General features: G+C 32.2%; 1 protein-coding gene across 1 annotated transcript in view; it reads right to left on the reverse strand.

Annotated features, from left to right (window-relative positions):
- The window catches only part of LOC127725503 (zinc finger E-box-binding homeobox 1-like), a 256,029-nt gene extending 234,521 nt beyond the window's left edge, over positions 1–21,508 (reverse strand). Inside the window, exon 1 of the mRNA XM_052232538.1 lies at positions 21,484–21,508. The gene's annotated coding sequence lies outside the window, so the exon portion shown is untranslated. The remainder of the gene's footprint in view (positions 1–21,483) is intronic.
- Between the last annotated feature and the right edge of the window lie 1,306 nt (positions 21,509–22,814).

The following is a 22,814-nucleotide window of genomic DNA, read 5'->3' on the forward strand; positions in this document are numbered from 1 at the left end:
ATCAATACCAACCCTCCTATTGTGGTTTGGAATCTTGTGCTAAAATGTCATGCAGATCCATAGATATAAGAAGATGTGGAAGAGTGCCAAGGAGACAACTCTCCATACACTTATACTAAAGTTATTGTCTGCGAACCAATTTATTTTCTATGAACCAGTAAAACTGACCCTATAAAGCACAATGAATACACAATAATCACTACAATTAATATATCTGAATCAGCAAAATCTATTTTAAACTATGACTCAACTGTTGTGCAATACATCTATAAATTAAGAGTCTGTTAAATATTTAATATAGCATAGTTTCTGACACAGAATGAATGTGGTCTAAGTACTCAAATAACTATACTATACTATAATAACCCCCAAAACAGAGCCCAACCTTCCTATTGTGGTATGGAACCGTTAGCTAAAATTTGATAGAGATCCATACACTTGTACTCAAGTTTTTGCCTGCAAACAAGAAAAATAGTTGTTTTTGGTCCCTTTTCGATCCCTAATTATTAAACGGTTTTGGCCATGACCCCTTAAAAATCAATCCCAACTTTCCTTCTGAAGGATAGAACCTTGTGGTCAAATTTCATAGAAATCTATACTCAAATTATTGTCCTGAAACATGAAAAATGCTTGTTTTTTTACCCCTTTTTGGCCTCTAGTTACTAAGCAGCTACGACAATAACCCCCCAACCTTCCTATTGTGGTATGAAACCTTGTGTTTAAATTTTATAAAGATCCATACACTTATACTCAAGTTATTGTCTGTGAACCAGACAAATAATTGTTTTTGTTAGTCCTTTTTTGGCCCCTAATTCATTAACAGCTATGACAATAACCCCCAAAAATAATTCCAACCTTCCTATTGTGATGTGGAACCTTGTGCTAAAATTTCATACAGATCCATACACTTATACTATGAACCAGTAAAACTGACCTTTTTTGGCCCCTAATTACAAAACGGCTAGGACAATACCCCCCAAAATAATCCAAACCATCCTTTAATGGTATGGAACTTTGTGCTAAAATTTCATAGAGATCCATACACTTATACTCAAGTTATTGTCTGCGAACCAAAATGTCTTCAGACGCAGACACAAACATCGCCATAACATAATACGAACGCAAAAAAAAAAGCAATCCATAGACTTATACTCAAGTTATTGTCCAGAAACCAGAAAAATAATTGTTTTTGGCCCCTTCTGGCCCCTAATTACAAAACGGGTTCGACAATAACCCAAAATCAATACCAACCCTCCTATTGTGGTTTGGAATCTTGTGCTAAAATGTCATGCAGATCCATAGATATAAGAAGATGTGGAAGAGTGCCAAGGAGACAACTCTCCATACACTTATACTAAAGTTATTGTCTGCGAACCAATTTATTTTCTATGAACCAGTAAAACTGACCCTATAAAGCACAATGAATACACAATAATCACTAAAATTAATATATCTGAATCAGCAAAATCTATTTTAAACTATAACTCAACTGTTGTGCAATACATCTATAAATTAAGAGTCTGTTAAATATTTAATATAGCATAGTTTCTGACACAGAATGAATGTGGTCTAAGTACTCAAATAATTTAAAATTGGACATTTACCAATTATGGTCCAATATCCAGATTCTAAATACATGGTTGGGATAAGCATATCAAAGAACATCAAGAATTCAATTTTGGAAGAAATCCAACAAGGTTTTATTCTGAACTCATTTGGACCTCAATATGAATCAATATGATAACAAGACAAATAAATGGGGAATGTTTCCATGGAACACAGGTGATGTCCCCGATTGCATATAACCTTATAAAGGGACATTACTCAAGAACGGTAAAAGTGACGCTACCAAAAGTTGTACTTGATCTGAGTTTTGTGGTAATAAGCATTGTGTATAAGATTCATTACATTTGGTTGAGGCTTACTTAAGTAAGGGAACAGAAACAAAAAATTCAGCAATTCCCAATTTGTAAAGGAGCATAACTCTAGAAAGGTAATAGTGACGACACCCAAATTCAAACTTGATCTGTTTTGTGGTAATAAGCATTGTGTATAAGTTTCATAACATTTGGTTGAGGCTAACCAAAGTAAGAGAACGGAAACCAATTTTGGGACGTACGGACATACAGACGGACAAGGGTAAAACTTAATGCCCCTTCCGCTACGGTGGGGGCATAAAAATCCAAAACCTACATGCACACTTAAATTCAGTATATCAAAGAACACCATATAATCACTTTTTGTTGAAATCAAACGAAGTTTAATTTTGGACCCCAATTTCAACCAACTTGAAAACTGTGCCCAAAATCAAAAATTTATTTAAATGCTTAGACTCAGCATATCACAGAATCCCAAGAATTATTTTTTGTAACAATCAAACTAAGTTTAATTTTGAATACTTTGGACCTTAATGTGGACCAGTTTGAAAAACCGGCCAAAAATCAAAATTTAAAACACTGTTAGATTGCACATATTAAAGAACACCAATAATTCAAGTTTTGATAAAATCAAACAAAGTTTAATTTTGGATCCCAATTTGGACCAACTGTAAAAACCAAGCCCAAAATCAAAACTCTAAAACACTGTTGGATTGGGCATATCAAATAACACCAATAATTCAATTTTGATGAAATCAAACAAATTTCAATTTTGGACCCCAATTTGGACTGATTTGAATAATGTGCCCAAAAATCAAAAATCTAAATACACGCTTAGATTCAGCCTATCAAAGAACCCCAACCATTCATTTTTTTTAAATCAAACAAAATTTAATTTTGGACCCTTTGGACCAATTAAAAGACAGGCCCCAAAATTAAAAATCTAAATACATGGTTAGATTCAGCATATCAAAGACCACACAAATAATTCAATTTCTGAAGAAATCAAACAAAGTTTAATTTTGGACCCTTTGAACCTTAATACCTGGATCAATTCGAAAACAGACCCAAAATCCAAATAATAAATATACAATTAGATTCAGCATATTTTAAGAACCCCAAGAATTCAAGACTTTGAATTAAACCCCATTGCAATTGCTAAAGAAATAAGCAGTTTTATACAAAGTATTACAAACGAATTATTTTTGGTCCCTTTCAACTAAACTATTACGGTAATAACCCCTTAAATCAACCCCAAACTTTATTTTATGGTATAACACCCTGTTGCACAATTATATAGATTTACACTCAAGTTATTGTCCAGAAACCAGAAAATCCTAGTTTTTTTGTCCTTTTTCGGCCCCTAATTATTCAACGGCTTGGTCCATGACCCCAAAATCAATTTCAACTTTCCTTCTGAAGTATGGAACCTTGTGGTAAAATTTCATAGAGATCCATACTCTTATACACAAATTATTGTCCTGAAACATGAAAAATGCTTGCTTTGATCCCTTTTTGGCCCTAATTACTAAACAGCTACGACAATAACCCCCAAAATATATCCCAACCTTCCTATTGTGATGAGGAACCTTGTGCTAAAATTTGATAGAGATTCATGCACTTATACTCAAGTTATTGTCTGTGAATCAGACAAATGATTGTTTTTGTTAGGCCCTTTTTGGTCCCTAATTCCTTAACAGCTATGACAATAACCCCCAAAATTAGTTCCAACCTTCCTATTGTGGGATGAAACCTTGTGTTAAAATTTAATAGAGATATATACACTTATACTAAAGTTATTGTCTGCGAACCAACTTATTTTCTATGAACCAGTAAAACTGACCTTTTTGGCCCCTAATTACAAAACCGCTAAGACAATACCCCCCAAAAACAATCCCAACCATCATTAAGTGATAACAAACCTTGTGCTAAAATGTCATAGAGATCCATTCACTTATACTCATGTTATTATCTGCGAACCAAAATGTCTTCAGACGCAGACGCAGACATTGCCATAACATAATACAACGCAAGCAATTTGCTTGTCGTATAAAAAACTAAGACTGAGCAACACGAACTGCACCGAAAAATGGTGGTGATCTCAAATGCTCCAGATGGGATCTTTCTCCACTACTGGTGCCCGTCATGTTGCTCATAGTAAGTACAGAATAACGTACTGTAATGTCGTAAGCAATATAAGGCTCGGACGTGAGCGCTTAACCCTCCTATTACCTGGGATAGTGGTCTAACAGCACAACATATGATCAAACTGTTAAAATCAGTTGCAAATGGCTTAACTCAATAGATCGATGCGAAGTACAAAAAAAAACACAATAGACACAAAACACTGATATAAGAGTACTTGCAGTTACTGAAAGCTAGTTCGAAGCTAATAACAACTAATAAATAAATCGCGTTATCATAGACTAATGTATCAATCAGTACACATTCAAGGTATTTAGTGTAAGCACGTCATAACCAGTCTGAGAAACGCACGATATTGTCCAATTCCAAATATAAGAAAACAGTATACACAGGATGTAGCAGTATGAATATTCATAACTTAAAATATATGGCAGTACTATGTAGTTATGTTTCAATATTTCTATATCAAATTCAATGTCAGAACTGATAAAAACGATATTCAAAGATTTTACTACGATGTTAAATCAATAAACTTTAAGAATAAGTTAACTCAAAAGATCATTGAGTTTACATAAATCGTCTCTAAGTTTATGGACTTTATTAACAACATCACCGTAAAATTTACAATATGATATACTGCGTTTTAAATAAGAATTAAAAAGATACAACCAAACTTCTTTATCGAATCTATGAATGTATGAAAAAATGTTTCAAAATTTTAATTATTTGTGGTAACGAAATTGATAACTTACTAGTTTACTATTTCTATATAAACCACTCTCACTGAAATCTTAAACGCGACTACTGAAACAGGAACATCACCATTTGAAAAGAGTAAATTGACACTATATTGCGAAAAATCGTCTCTTTTATCGTTAATTCTTGTATATATTTTGCCATGTGAAACTGAAATATTCAAATCTGTAAAAGGACATTTTGTGCGGTCTCTATAAGTTTTAGTTTTAAATTAAATTCCCTTTGGTAAATTCCGCAGTCAAATTAAAATTTCTTGGTTATTTAAAGCAAAAATATCATTAAGGTAACGGTAAATATATATGTCGAGTTCTTAATAGAAGTAAGGGAACTAGATAACAGCACAGAAAACAAGTCGTAATACAGCCGAAATGAAACAAAATGTGATGGGTATTTTGTATACTTTAGGTAAGCAATATATTGAGGGCACCTATAAATATTCAGATGAGGCCTAAAGTTTGAGATGTGATAGTGTCATGGTCGTTTACAATTGACCATGCGAATATTCACAATATTTAGACATTTATTCAAATAGGAATCAAGTGACTTTTTGTCAGATAACTCTCACTTTTTTCAATGGGATGAAAGAGAATACTTGAGATTCATTATCTGTAATCATCAACGATTGCAAAGGAAACGAGAAATGTGTACTCGAAGATTTTCTTAATTTTAATTCAGGGGTTTGTTATGGTGCACTGACAACAAAACTAAAATATTTTAATTTTAAATTACTATCTTCCACTTTGAAGACAATGGCTAAAGTTTCAGGTGAAAAAAAAGAAAGACAATATATTTTATGTTCAAAGGAATGATAGTTCAAATAAGTTTAACAGCAACTGTGTTATTGTCTCGAAAACAACTTGTTCAACCCGGTACAAGTGAGATGTAAAAAATTGATTAATGTTGGTTAATTGATCTTCTTGGCGACAGTCAGTCTATATAATCAGGTTGTTAGATCATGAAGGGTGGTCTCCATTTCGGCTTATAAAAAGAGTGTAACGAAGTGTAAGCGAACTGCAGAAATATCTTAAAATGTAGACACTTTATATGATTTGTTAAATGATAGTGCACTTTTGGACAGGATAATCTTATCACTACTAATATTCATGTTATCGATAATTATGAATTATCTTCAGAAGTGTAATAAAAGTCATTCACATTTAATTACAGAATATCATGTTATCGTTAACTATAAATTATCTTCAGAAGTGTAATAAAAATTCATTTATATTTCATTACAGAATAAAAATTATCTTATTAAGCAAAACAGAGCGAATGAAGCAAATTTATCATTCGTGTTAGCTTTATTATTTATATCACCTCACAAAAGATCACTAACTGTCAATATTATGCAGATGAAACCCACTTCAAAAATCAATCTCTTTTTTTGTGAAAACCTTTTACAAAAATTATGATCAATTAATGATATTTTTTAACTTGATGAAAAGTAATAGAAATAAAAGGAACTCTGTAAATGTAAGAGTGATCTGAAGGATGAACATTCCTAGTGTTTTATATGCACCAACAAAAATGCACTAGGTTTTTAAATCCGGGTCTAGTGTAAAATATCCAACACTCGCCGTAAGATTCTGAAGGGGGTTTTCTTGAAGGGGAAATATATAAATGGGGCTTGGTATTTTGGGGGGTATTTGAAGTAACTTAAACTTGCATAGGTGATTTATATAAAAAATGGACCCAAAAAACTAGTGTTGTTTATCCAAGGAATGTTTGATTCCGCCAGTGTACGTTATCCAAAGGATGAAAATTCCTAATGTTTTATATCCACCAACAAAAACGCTGGATTGATCCAGATGAATTAAACTGGTTCCCTGAAAATTCTCATTTTAACCCATTTATTTATGTAAACAATATACCAGTCTACCATAAACATAAACAACGGTTTTCACACTATTTACATACAACAGTCTCTAGTAAATAATAGTTGGCCGGAATAACACACAGTGGAATGAAAGAACGCGTACATAAACACGTGAATATCAAACAATTTGTAAAATTCACACCCAAATATAAGGGTAGAACAAAGCCCTGCAATCAAAGGAAAGAAAATGTCGTCATGTTTTTGATATGAATTATGAATGATTTCCAAAATAGTGAGTTGAGATGGATCAGTTTAAATTGTATGTTTAGGCATATCTAAAGATAAAAATAAAAGAAAAAAATATACTTAAGACTCGAAAGGATGATAGTTTAAATAATGTTGACAACTGTGGTATTCATAAAGAAACATCTTTTGAATTATTCGACGGTATTCTAACATATAGGACTACTGTATTTGTCAGTCACTGGGATATATGTAATGATATTTGGGTTATTCCTGTTACAAAAGGCTTCTGTTCATTAAAGACAAACAAAATTAAAATTAAAGAACCAGTTAACGTATTTCCATTCTATATAATACACATTAAACAAAGTTTGCTTCATTCCAGTATTAAACAAACCAACAGATAGGGCACACCTGTCTAGTGCACCGCATAAACACTTATATTGATCAACATTTACCATACCCAATCGACAAAAGTTTTACTTTTTCTTATAACTCAATTCTTAAAAATTCAATCTAGAGACCAAATATCAATAAATGAATTATATATATTCTTCACATCTCGGAAATAGATACTCTAATGTAATTTAAACATAAGTTATTGTCCGAAACAATGACAAATTGATCAGACACACTTTCTTCAACTTAGAACGTCTTTTATTATATACAAACTGTACATAGAAGAACAAAATCAAATATACACGAATAACATCATACATTATATCAATACGGAAACATCAAATTAACAAGAATTAAAACGGATTGGATTGTCGATTTTAGAAAATGATTTGACCGTACAGGTGTTTATCTTAACACTTAATCTAGAAATTAACATTAAATCTTAAGGAAAGATTTAAATTATAAAGGAATCAATCGTTGTTGTCAAAACAGTAGAACGGTTTATTCATCATGTGCATGATGATACATGTGTTTAAATGAACTTTACAAAATCATTCTGATCTCTGGTCTCAAATAAATATAAGACCCAAGGTAATCATTACATAACACATGCATTTAAATAATAATATGATTCAAACCATTGTTATTATGCACATTTAAATGAGGTCTTCCTTGATAGAGATTGATTATGATGAAAGTAATGTGTTTGCCTTTCACAGATTGGACATATTTGTTTGCTATTGAATGCAGCGGATGTTAAAATTATACATTCAGATGAAATTTCAGACATCTACAAGGTCCTTGCTATCTTTATGGCAACGGAAACAAGTGCATTGATCAATTTGCAAAATATGTGTATAACTTTATGGTTGAATGCAAATGTTTGCAAGAATTTGTTAAACGAAACATAAGTTACTTTGAGTCGTTTACTTAGTAAACAGCAATGAACTTTATCATGCAATTAAACATGAAATATAATTGTTGATCATTATAACATAGTAACACAACAGAAGTTTGTCTTTATTCTTATCCGGAGTTACGACATATGATTATACAAAGATAAAAGTAAACCATCAACAACACAATACTGGAAAGGACACAATTTGCATGATGCTCTTATATACGGCCACTGCCAGGTTCCAATTAAGATAAACCAATGAACATGTGGTGGATTATTGTTTACACTTCTTCTAAGAGATCTTTAACTATGTTTCGTTGTTAGTCTAAGAAACAACAAAAAATGCATAGAAAAACGTACAATTACACCACTTCTGAAATTTAATTCTTCGGTGTTATGCACCAATTTGTAAGCCTGGTATCTTATCTTTGTAAGAATCTGTTTCTCTTATGATTATCAAATAAATTTTCATTTTTGATAAACGAAAATCCTCTTCGAGTACCTTCATTCCGAGTTTCTACATGATACAAATGTAAAGATGTTAATTTCTCAAAACAACTGTTAGCATATTTCGATTCATCCAGAGAACTGATAAAGGTTGTGAACTTTCAACTTAGCCAATTATCTTATTCGACGGAATTCTAACATATAGGACTACTGTATTTGTAAGTCACTGGGATATATGTAATGAATTTGGGTCATTCCCGTTACAAAAGGCTTGTGTTCATTAAAGACAAAAAACAATTAAAAATTAAAGAACCCGTTAACGTATTTCCATTCTATATAATACATATTAAAAAAAGTTTGCTTCATTCCAGTTCTAGTATTAAAACAAATCAACAGTTAGGGCACACCTGCCTAGTGCACCGCATAAACACTTATATTGATCAGCATTTACTTCACGCAATTGACAAATTATTTCTTGTAACTCAATCTTAAAAATCAAATCTAGAGACCTAATATCAATAAATTAAATATATATTTTTTTACACCTCGAAAATAGAAACATGTACTCTAATGTAATTTAAACATACTTTATTGTCCAAAACAATGACAAATGAATCCGACACACTTTCCTCAACTTAAATCGTCTTATTTTATATACAAGCAGTACATGATAGAACAAAATAAAATATACGCGAATAACATCATACAGTATATCAATACGGAGACATAACATAAACAAGAATTAAAACGGCTTGGACTGTCGATTTTAGAAAATGATTTGACCGTTCATTTATTTGTCAAAAGACTTATTAGAGATTAAATCTAAAAAACTTATAAAAAATGGGGAAGTAATTTCGGATTAAGAGAAACTTCTAAACAAAATTAAAGATTATTGTGAAAATTTGTATAATAAAAATGCGTTTAAAAATATTTTACAGACAAATATATCGGTGATATAAATTTAGAAAATAAAGTTTTCGAACATATAAAACTTATACGAGATTACATATAGATGTTAACATTCACACTGAACGTAAGATGTTAATTTCAAAGGTATCAATCGTACTTGTCAAAACAGAAGAATGGTTTTTTCATCATATGTAAGATCCATGTGTTAAATTGAACAAGCTGGTCTCAAATAAATATACTAACGGACTTTTAAAAACGCAACACTAAATTATTCTTTTTAATTCTCATTTTCAAATATTCAATGTTTTGTTAAATAAATGTATACACATCAATTTCATTCATTACTTTGTTGTCTCAAAAAGTTTGCAGTTCGAACGTTAAATTGATTACGTCATGTTAAATGTTCCCCTTTTCAATGGATGTGTCATCGTCGAAGTCAATCGCTGCCTTTCATTGCTTAGTCTCGACAATATGGACATGCAACATTTTTTACTGAGTTAAGTGAGGGTATGGATTGAAACTGTTTCACGAAGAAACCCATAAATCAAATTTCGATTTAAGGAATTTGTGTGACTTCAATAATCCGTTATGTTTAAAAACCTCAGGTAAGTCCGGTATTGATTTTTTCTACAAAGAAGTATGGTAAGCATGAGTAGTAGTTATATGAAGATCAATCAAGATTTGGTAAAAAAAAACACCAAAATGTGTGTTGCGTTTTACAGTTCGTCAGTATAAATAACTCAAGGTAATCATTTCATAAAACATGCATTTAAATATTGATATGATACAAACCTTTTTTATTACTAGTATGCTCATTTAAACGAGGTATTCCTTGCTAGAGATTGATTTTAATTAAATTAATGTGTTCGCCTTGACAGATTGGATATTATACTTGTTTGCAATTGAATGTAACTGATGTTCAAATGATACATTCAGATGAAATTTCAGACATCTTCAAGGTTTCATGCTATCTTTGTGGCAACGGAGACAAGTACATAGGTCAATTTGCAAAATATGTATGTCTTTAACTGGCTATATCCAAATGTTTGAACGAATTTATTAAACGAAACAAAAATTACTTTAAGTTGTTTACTTAGTAAACAGCTATGAACTTTAACTATGTTTCGTTCTTAGTCTAAGAAACAACTACAAAAATGTACAATAAAAAAACCACTTCTGAAATTGAATTTTCTAACATCTGTGTTATACACCAAATTATAAGCCTGGTATCTGTTTTGAGTGTTTACAGTCACTGGGTCGATGCCGTTGCCGGTGGACAAAGTCCCCGAGTTTATCATCCTAGTGAACAGTAGTTTTTTGTGTTCAAAGGAATCCACACTAAGTTAAAATGTTACAATCGAAAATAGCCTAGTTGTCTATGTATTTCATCTACAGAGTCGCAAGCCTGGCAACACTGTGGTTGTGAGTAGGAACCCCGCACGTGGCAATAGCTTTCGACTCCGATCTTAATTGCCTCGAATTGCTAGTTGTTTTGCCAAAGGTCAGTGGTTGTCTTCGAGCCCTACGGTTTCCTCCAAAAATAAAAAAATACCGCTATGATATAGGTAAGAGCGCTTAAAGTAGTGTTAAAAACAATCGGCGAAAGAACACTTCAGACGACTACATGTATTATATATACCTTAGACGGCTAACGAAGTCCCTCGAGAGTTCCGACACAGACACTTCTTATTTATTAACGAAAATCCGTGATGATGACCGTACAACTTATGTAGTGACGATTTCTCTTGTTCTTCTTCATCACTCGATTGTAGTATTATGTGCACACCCTATTAATGTAAGTGTGAATATACACGAGTGAAATATATTCATTGAGATATGCAAATCGCAATACGATGGGGCAGAGGGTATATTAGTGTCCAGAAATTGTGAAGTTTACAATTGAAAAATTGAAATCATTGCGTTCGTTCTAAATTGACTCATACATCAAAGAACACAAAAACCTCTGTTATATATTAAAATGTGTATTTGATATTATAAGTACATCAAATTAGAATAGTAAGAAAGTTGGTGGTTTTACCGCTTCAAATAACAACTGCATAAAGTCATCATATTCTCAGTGTAGAAATTAATAGGTTGTTGTATATGCATTGTGTTAAAAAAAGACCATAGTCAACCTCAGTTTCAGTTATTCAAATTTGAAGATAAGTCTAAATTAATATGCCTGATTATAAGTTGGAACTGATATATTGACTAAAAAAGAAGTTTTATTACACAGAAACTACTAAACCCTTGAAAGGACAACCTTGGTAAGGAAGTCGACTGTTCGACCATGGTCTCCATGTATTATCATCTAGATGTAATTAAATAACTTTTTTTATGCAACTTTAATTTGTTTGTACGAGTTCTTGATTAAGTAATTTGAGATCTGTATTCATACGGGCAAATTGATAACTTGGATTTATATTAAAAAAAAATCAAGTTGGTAATACATAAAACCAGAAGTCCATTACTAGTCTAGTAATGGACTTCTGATAAAACTAAGAAATTTGTTTATTAAATATGGATCTAGGGAATGAGACAAATCAATTTCGGTTATATATAATTGTGATATCAATTTTCTGAATAGGGATGATGTATACCAGATGAAATAAAGTGTGTTCATACTAGGCTACCATGTTAACCACTCCCTATCGTGTGTGTTTATTTCTAAATAATTGTCAATCAAACATTACAGTTTCATATGTTTGCGGTACTTTTTCACTTTCTTATCACAATATCTTTACTGTTGTTGTTAAACTTTCAAATAAAAGTAACTAAAACAAAATATCTGTTTAGTTAAAATGATTCATAGGGAGGCCAATGAGAAAAAAAACTAGATTGCCAAAGTTTTGAAAAAAATATTTGACATCCAATACCAAATAAAAATGTATTATCTGAATAACTGTTTGTTTTGTTGTAAAAATCATTAAATTTGCGTATGTTGCAATAATCTTCGCTATGATTATCTGCAATTTGCAGGCGTAAAATAAAAAAAAGTTTTCTGTATCAATAGGGATAATTTATGCTTTCGTGTACTAATGAATTTCAATGTTTTTTTTTTATCAACGGTGTAATACAACACCATATAATTATATTAGCTTGAAATGTTGAAAAAAAAGAATTCAACTATAAACACCGATAATAGGACATTTTATTACATTAATTCAATTTGTATTGCGGTATATTTTCTTTATTTTAAAAATTTATTTTTTCTAATAATGATCTTGCTATATACTTTTTTAACGTTCAACTTTATCATTTTTATACAGCGCAGTTATTACAGGCGCTTGCGGAAGGACGCTCTTCATCGGTAGTTTGTGATTTTTCAGTGTTTTCTCTTCTTTAATCTCTTAAAAGATAATTGTTAAGATAAAATTTGATTCGTTTCTATACACGTTCTTCATTTTTTATAATCAAAAACTGATTTTAACCATAAATCTGGTATGTACGTATCTGTAAGAGGGTTAGCAGTATGAAGTACAGATTTTGATTTACATATACAAATTATGACCAGATAATAAACTAATAATAAGTCGTCGATCCAGTCATTTCTCATTTTTCACTGACCTAATCCATGCGTGTTTTTTAAACAATTGGTCCAGAAAGTGTTAAATTGCCAAAGAATTATAGAAATGCAAATACATTTTAAAGTCAGAGAACTAAAACAAAAAATACAAACGTTAGGAGAAATATGACTCAAAGAGACATAAAAGAACAGACAAATTAATCAAAGGCATCTTTATAGTGACCCTTTGATGAAATACGTCCACATAAAAAAGTCGGCAAGTTAGAGACCATCACTTAAAATTAAGTTGTTCAGAGTAGGTATATAGTGTCCGGTAGGGATCGTGTTTTTTCGAGTGACTTGATTGGGGTTTTTCGAGTGAGAACTCGTTTTTCGAGTGAATGTTATTAAAAATGAGAATAATAAACAGACTTTTTTTCTCGTAAAAACATGAAATAGATGCTTGTACTTAATATACAAGATCATACAAGGTAAGTTAGTATTTGTACTAAAATATATCATCAACCCTACATTATTTTGTGTAACAAAAGTTTAAATTAATTTAGCTTTACAATGCTTGTATTCGAAAATCTAGAATAAAGCTATTTATACACATTCCAAATCAAATGTTAAAGGAAATGTATGTTTGAATCGATCCAACATGTCCGTACCAATGTAAACATGTTGGAATTATCAATCAAGTCAAGGCCCCGGTACACATGTTGCACCGTTCCAAACATACGTATATCGGTGTCGGTTTTTGCAGTAGATTTACGTGATGTGAACAATATTTATGTGAGCAGAGACATATATATATGCTTCCGCAAATTTGCAGATTTAACTTTGTTGTGCTGATATTTAGAGTAATTATGAATATAACATGTGTTTTCAGCCGTGTATCACCTTCACTGGTGATGCAATGGATGGATCTGTCGTAGAGTTGTCACTTGTTTAGACGTACTTATCAAATAATTATTTCTGTGACTGCATCTTACGATCCTTCACGACAGATAATTTAGCTAATCTGCAATCCATTCCATCTCCATGCCTAATATATCATGTACTGTGTTACAACTCTAGATTCTACTGACGAGGAAAGATAACACTAGGCCACCGAAAGCTGAATTTTTAGTTCAGTCTAGGTGGCCGAGTGGTCTATAGCGCTGGTCACAGTGTAGGCGGTGTTGTCACTTTATCCCAATAGCATCCAAGGGATGGACAACATTTTGCTTTTGCAGATTTAACATTGCTGTGCTGATATTTAGAGTAATTATATATATATATATATAAGTCTAAAGATTTGCACAACGGTACTAATATAAGATGGTAATATACGAAGATGATGTTATAAAATCGTGTTGACAAATATTTCGGCTTAACAAATAGCCTTCGTCAGTGTCAATCATTTTAACAACACTGTTGTGCAAATCTTTAGACTTATATAATTTTTTCCTTATCTGAGCAGTATCGTCTATTCTAGACGATCCGGTACATATTGAATTTGCTGGTTGGTCCTTTTTATAGACTTCTATATATATATATAAAATGCATTTTGTTAAAATATACTTTTCACTTTTTTGGTCTTTTGGAAAATGTTGTTTGTGCTGTATTTAGAACCCTCTAACAAGAAATTTGTTTTGCATGCACACGTATAAAAATTGCGGTTTTTATCCAACGCAATCATAGGTTTGAACGTTGTTTTCAATTTAGACTTGTTTATATTTTTTCGTTTGGGCTGGTATTATATTTGCCTTCGGGTTTATATGATCCGTTCATTCTATTTTGACTCTTTCAAAATCCAAGAGTCTATCCTAAATTGAGGTAAATTGTATGGCTTTCCAAATACCGTTTCGATTCCTAACATCACTGAAGAGACATTAATTGTCGAAATCCGGATATGGTGTACAAAAACCTTTGAACATTTTGTTTGTGGTATACCATCTTTTCCGCAAGTTTATTGTTTTCTGTTTAGTATTAAATTTATAATTAAGATCCATTTATTACATCGGTGATCCGTTTATTTGGCAATCGCCAATGGCAGTCAGAGCAGGGTTAAAGAACATTGTTGTTCGACCTGTTAGTCAAATGCGTTTTGTTAAAATATACTTTTTCACTTTTTTGGTCTTTTGGAAAATGTTGTTTGTGCTGTATTTAGACCCCTCTAACAAGAAATTTGTTTTGCATGCACACGTATACAAATTACGGTTTTTATCCAACGCAATCATAGGTTTGAACGTTGTTTTCAATTTAGACTTGTTTATATATATATATATATATATATATATGATTCGTCTCAAATTTAGCCCAACAATGTTAGATTTGTTTAAATTTGCGTTAGCAAAATTTTGTTCTTCCCTCAGCGGGATTGGCGATGGACACGGTGCAGGCGGTGTTGCCACGATGTCACAGACGTAAGGATTCAAATCCCGCTGAGGGAAGAACAAAAATACTGTATTGTTAAAATTATTGGCAGTGACGAAGGCTATTTGTTAAGCCGAAATTTTTTACTCTTTCAATATTCAAGAGTCTATCCTAAATTGAGGTAAATTATATGGCCTTCAAAATACAGTTTCGATTCCTAAATTTATTTTGCATCCACACGTTAAGAAATTGCGGTTTTTATCCAACGCAATCATAGGTTTGAATATTGTTTTCAATTTAGACTTGTTTATATTATTTTCGTTTGGGCTTGTTCTATATTTGCCTTCGGGTTTATATGATCCGTTCATCCTATTTTGACTCTTTCAATATTCAAGAATCTATCCTAAATTGAGGTAAATTATATGGCCTTCCAAATACCGTTTCGATTCCTAACATCACTGAAGAGACATTAATTGTCGAAATCCGGATATGGTGTACAAATGTTTGCACCTCATGTTTGCGGTAAATCATCTTTTCCGCAAGTTTATTGTTTTCTGTTTGGTAATAAATTAATAATAAGATCTATTTTGTTACTTCTTGTGATCCGTTTATTTGGCAATCGCCAATGGCAGTCAGCAGGGTTTAAGAACATCAGTCGTTCGACCTGCTAGTCAAATGCGTTTTGTTAAAATATACTTTTTCACTCATTTGGTCATTTGGAAAATGTTGTTTGTGCTGTATTTAGACCCCTCTACCAAGAAATTTATTTTGCATGCACACGTATAAAAATTGCGGTTTTTATCCAACGCAATCATAGGTTTGAACCTTGTTTTCAATTTAGACTTGTTTATATCTTTTCGTTTGGGCTTGTATTATATTTACCTTCGGGTTTATATGATCCGTTCATCCTATTTTGACTCTTTCAAAATTCAAGAGTCTATCCTAAATTGAGGTAAATTATATAGCCTTCCAAATACCGTTTCGATTCCTAACATCACTGAAGAGACATTAATTGTCGAAACCCGGATATGGTGTACAAATTTTTGCACCTCATGTTTGCGGTATACCATCTTTTTCGCAAGTTTATTGTTTTCTGTTTGGTAATAAATTAATAATAAGATCTATTTTGTTACATCTTGTGATCCGTTTATTTGGTAATCGCCAATGGCAGTCAGCAGGGTTTAAGAACATCAGTTGTTCGACCTGCTAGTCAAATGCGTTTTGTTAGAATATACCTTTTCACTCATTTGGTCTTTTGGAAAATGTTGTTTGTGCTGTATTGAGACCCCTCTACCAAGAAATTTGTTTCGCATGCACACGTATAAAAATTGCGGTTTTTATCCAACGCAATCATAGGTTTGAACGTGGTTTTCAATTTAGACTTGTATATATATATATATATATATAATTCGTCTAAACAACAGCCCAACAATGTTAGATCTGTAAATTTGCGGAAGCAATTTTTTTGTTCTTCCCTGGCCGGAATGCGAACCCATGTTACTGAGATATCGTGGCACCAAATCGCCTTGCACTATGCCCGACGCGCTAGACCACTTGACCACCTAGGCTCTATAAAAATAAAGCTTTCGGTGGCCGGGTGTTACCTTTCCTCGTCAGTTTTCATCTAGCGTCGTAACACAGTACATGATATATATGGCATGAAGATTGAATTGTTACAGATCAGCTGAATTATCTATTGTAAAGGATCCTACAAATTAATGTAAGATGCAGTCACAGAAATAATTATGTTATAAGTACGTCTGAACCAGTGACGACTCTACAACAGATTTTATCCATCGGATTACCAGCAGTGATATATATACAAGTGCATATATTTATATATATATATATATACAAGTCTAAATTGAAAACAACGTTCAAACCTATGATTGCGTTGGATAAAAACCGCAATTTTTATACGTGTGCATGCAAAACAAATTTCTTGTTAGAGTGGTCTAAATACAGCACAAACAACATTTTCCAAAAGACCAAAAAAAGTGAAAAAGTATATTTTAACAAAACGCATTTGACTAGCAGGTCGAACAACGGATGTTCTTAAACCCTGCTGACTGCCATGGCGATTGCCAAATAAACGGATCACCAGATGTAAAAATGGATCTTATTAATTAAATACCAAACAGAAAACAATAAACTTGCGGAAAAGATGGTATACCGCAAACATGAGGTGCAAAAATTGGTACACCATATCCGGATTTCGACAATTAATGTCTCTTCAGTGATGTTAGGAATCGAAACGATATTTGGAAGGCCATATAATTTACCTCAATTTGGGATTGACTCTTGAATTTTGAAGAGTCAAAATAGGATGAACGGATCATATAAACCCGAAGGCAAATATAATACAAGCCCAAACGAAAAAATATAAACAAGCCTAAATTGAAAACAACGTTCAAACCTATGATTGCGTTGGATAAAAACCGCAATTTTTATACGTGTGCATGCAAAACAAATTTCTTGTTAGAGTGGTCTAAATACAGCACAAACAACATTTTCCAAAAGACCAAAAAAAGTGAAAAAGTATATTTTAACAAAACGCATTTGACTAGCAGGTCGAACAACGGATGTTCTTAAACCCTGCTGACTGCCATGGCGATTGCCAAATCAACGGATCACCAGATGTAAAAATGGATCTTATTAATTAAATACCAAACAGAAAACAATAAACTTGCGGAAAAGATGGTATACCGCAAACATGAGGTGCAAAAATTGGTACACCATATCCGGATTTCGACAATTAATGTCTCTTCAGTGATGTTAGGAATCGAAACGATATTTGGAAGGCCATATAATTTACCTCAATTTGGGATTGACTCTTGAATTTTGAAGAGTCAAAATAGGATGAACGGATCATATAAACCCGAAGGCAAATATAATACAAGCCCAAACGAAAAAATATAAACAAGTCTAAATTGAAAACAACGTTCAAACCTATGATTGCGTTGGATAAAAACCGCAATTTTTATACGTGTGCATGCAAAACAAATTATTCGTCTCTAATTTAGCCCAACAATGTTAGATTTTTGTTCTTCCCTCAGCGGGAATTGCGCTGGACACGGTGCAAGCGGTGTTGCTGCCACGTTGTCACAGACGCAAGGGTTCCAATTCCGCTGAGGGAAGAACAAAAATTTACGAACGCAAATTTGAAGATCTAACATTGTTGGGCTAAATTTGAGACGAATTATATATATATGGTGTTAGCCCTGTATAACCACGTGTTATCCGATGGAGAATGACTGTCATAAAGTTGTCACATGTTTAGACGTGTATATATATATGTATGTATATATAAATAAGGATATGTGGTATGATTACAAATGATATAACTATCCACAAGAATTCAAATGACGAAAACAAAAGAGTTTCAGTCACCGTATGGTCTTCAACAATGAGAACAACCCATACCTTATCGTCTATGTTTGAAGGACAATTACTAAACATGGTTGCCTTTAATTCATATTTCATATATGAAAATATTGGTGTAAAATATCACTTTTTATCAAAGTTCTGCAGTAGAAATTATTGAAAAAAATAAACCCTATATGTACGATAAAATTTGGGTAATGAAAATTTCCACTACATATAATATGCATCCGAATCGCTTTTCTGATCTTGACTTGCTGATCATTTTTGTGATTTTAAGTGTCTATCTATCTATCAATTATAATTTTTATCATATAAGGCAAAACACAAAAACAATGGTGAAAATCGTCATCAAAGGGCAATAACTCTAATAAGGAGTCGACTGACGATTTTGACTATGCAAAACTTATTTGTAGAACCTGTCTTGCTGATCATTTTTGCTATTTAAAGTTTTTCTCTATTTATTATAGTTTTTTCAAGATAATAGTCAAAAATGAAAAATAGGTAAAAATTTGTCATTTAAGGGCAATAACTCTTATAAGAAGTCATCTGATATTTTTGACATATATGGACAATTGGTAGAGCTCAACATTCTCAACAATTCTCCTCCTGTCAGATTTTCTCTATTTATAACGGTTTTCAAAATAATAGACAAAACTTGCATTTTACCCCTATGTTCTATTTTTAGCCATGTCGGCCATCTTGGTTGGCAAGCGGGGTTATCGGACAAATTTTTTTTAACAAGATACCCAAAAGATGATTCTGGCCAAGTTTGGTTAAATTTGGCCCAGTAGCTTCAGAGGAGAAGATTTTTGTAAAAGTTAACAGACGACGACGGACGATGGACGCCAAGTGATGAGAAAAGCTCACTTTGGGCCAGGTGAGTTAAAAATGTATAACCGGAAATCCTATTTTGAAATTGTATCATCACTTAAGCTACTTATATTTACACCATTGAATGGGTAGGAGTCCATATATAATCTGCTTAACTCTTTTTTGAAATTCACCATGACATTTTATATGTAGGTTAATATGAAGATTTTGGGCGGGGTTTCTTAAATCCACTTGACAACACCAGTAGGGCTACATAAGATAGAGAACATTGAATAATATTTTGGTTTTGTTTTTCTACAAAACCTTCTACAATATTTTTGACTAATTATATCGTATCAATACTATACAGTAAAATGTAAACGGAAAAATCGGTGGTATTCTTCTATGGAAGATTTTTCCCTTAACATGAATTTACATGTTATAGATATAAGAAGATGTGGTATGAGTGCCAATGAGACAACTCTCCATCCAAGTCAAAATTTATAAAAGTAAACCATTATAGGTCAAAGTACGGTCTTCAACACGGAGCTTTGGCTCACACCGAAAAGCAAGCTATAAAGGGCCCCAAAAATTACAAGTGTAAAACCATGTACCAGGTATGGGGTTTGTTTTCTTTCCCAAGACAACAAAATCCCTATCAACAACGGTTCATAATTTGATGTTTCCCAAAATAAACAGACACTATGGGACTATCTGTGTTAATGTGGATATATTATATGGTGTGCATTTGCTTGTACTTTGAATATTATCCAGATCATATCTTCAATAATATGGCCGTGGTTAATTAAAAGAAACAAAACACACAGATATGTACAACAAATCGCTTTCCATTGACACATTACACCTACATTGATTAAGATATTGTTCAAATAGTCCCCCTAGTTTTCCAAGTTTAGTACAAAATTTTGTCAAGAACCATCCTCAAACTCCTTAACACATGTTTAAGAAGCTGTTAGAGGTGAAAAGTATAAGTATGATTATTGTCTACCCATATCATCTTAGAAAATGAAGCCGTTCAATCTTCCAATAACACTGAGATAGATTTCTGGAAAATTCTTAAACCACTTAAAAGGGGCAAAATAGTTACAAATTGAAAACAACAAGTTATAAATTTCATGTGTCCGAAGCGCTTTTCTGAATTCACCTTCATCAGGAACGCTCAGAGCCGAATATTTGAAAGCCAAGAATGTATAATAACCTAAACAGTTGAAGAGCTATATGACCAAAAAGTACCTAAACTAAATTGATCTAAGGTCAACTTTGCCTGAGGGAGTTGGAACCTTAGTTTCTTAAAATTTCAAAATTTATCAACGGACAATTTTAGAAAGGTTTGTTATAAATCATGTCAGTACCGAAGTACTGACTACTGAGCTGATGATACCCTCGGGGACTGATAGTCCACAAGCAGAGGTATCGACCCAGTGATATAAAAATTCAAAACAACAAGTTATAAATTTCATGCGTCCGAAGCGCTGATTTACCTTCATCCGGAATGCTCAAAACCGAATATATGAAATACAACGTGTTCATTCTAAAAAAACGTATAAGTATTCATGATCAATCAACATATATATTGAGATACATAATGATAAACTAATAATAATAATAAAACCTTTGAAAATAAGTCACCATTGCGAGTTAAGCAATTTGAAGTGTTTATCAAAGAACTTCTATTGATAAGATAAGATATTTTATTCCAATTAAAGGGCCCATGAAGGGCAAAGTAATTTATTACAATGATTTAGATAATTGACACAATAATCATCATATATAAATATGAATATAATCATCTCAATTCTAATATGTTTGAATATTTGAATCTAAACTGTTTTCTGATTGCAAAATGAGCAATAAAGTATTTTTTCAAATTTACTAAACGTTTTTATTGATAATACAAAAAGACTAAACTTACCGCCAATGTTAATATCCAGTAGCACAATATTGACCTAATTCAATCTATTTTTAATTTTGAAAAGACCAGTAATACCTGTGTCACAGAAATTACTTCGCACTATGCAAACGTTATCACCCTTGGTATTGTGTCTTGCGAGGAAATGATTTTGTTGGATCCAAGAATTTTTTTTACGAAATAATATTGCTAAAATGCAAACCAGCAGACCAATTTGCTAATAAAGGCATGGACGAATTTTAGTAAAACCTGTATCTTTTTGTTTCCAGCATTCTATATTTCTTTCTCATCTGTCGTTACATCTATTGTTGCATTTATCTTTTTCAACCACTCTTTCAAGAAATAGTACACATTCTTATGAATTCATTCTTTAAGACATTGTTTCAGCTTTCGTTAAACCAACTATTATGTATAAATTCTGATACTTGCTTTTTGCACAATATTTCATTAATTTTTCGTCTCATGAAATATTTTTGCGTATCCTTGGTCTTAATTTTGTTTTGGTTTGATCGTTCCTGGTGTAGTTAAATCCAGGAGATCGCATTGAACGCACAAAGGGAGAAGGTTCACGAAGGGCTAATATTGGCCCTAAGATTTCAATTTTGTTGTTTTTTTTTTAGATCAGTCCAAAATACTACAAATTTCACTTAGAAGTAGGTGGGATATTACTATTAATACAAAATAACTTTTTTTTTGGACCTCATGTTATAAATTACGAAATTTCAACAACTTGATTAAGCATAATGTGTGTTGTAATTTCAGTTTTGGTCTAATTTTTCGATAATTTATAACAATTTTTACCATAATTTACTTTGGCCACCATCGCTAATCCAGAAAATGTTTGTGATTAGGGATTCAAAATGAGCATTGGCACCTTTTGGTTACAGAATGCAGCCCTACGTACAGGGATAGTAAAAATTTCGGGCCAGCAAAATTGAAATATTCACGATTAACCAATAGCCCTTCGACCTATACTAACAAAATTCATCACTGGAAAGAGGCATTACAAGCCATATAATTAAAAAGAAATTTTTTTTTAAACTGATTTTCGGTTTAGTAAGTCAACAAGATATTTATGAAGACTGAACTGGTCCTGAAAAGATGCTTTTCAAGCCATATAAATCAATAGAAGTTCACTGAAATACTGACTGGCGGGTTTGTAAGGGTGAAATTATCCTCGGACTAGGACACACTCCATTTGACAGAAATATGCAGAATAGACTCATTGATTGCTTGTGATAACATGAAATTTTTAAGACCTGAGTTTCAAACCCTTAACTAACTGTGAATGAAAAACAAATGAGTTGTGGTATGATTGCCGATGAGACAACTAT

The sequence above is a fragment of the Mytilus californianus genome, unplaced genomic scaffold (genome assembly GCF_021869535.1).
Source record: "Mytilus californianus isolate M0D057914Y unplaced genomic scaffold, xbMytCali1.0.p SCAF_1, whole genome shotgun sequence".
Classification (NCBI taxonomy): Eukaryota; Metazoa; Mollusca; class Bivalvia; order Mytilida; family Mytilidae; genus Mytilus; species Mytilus californianus.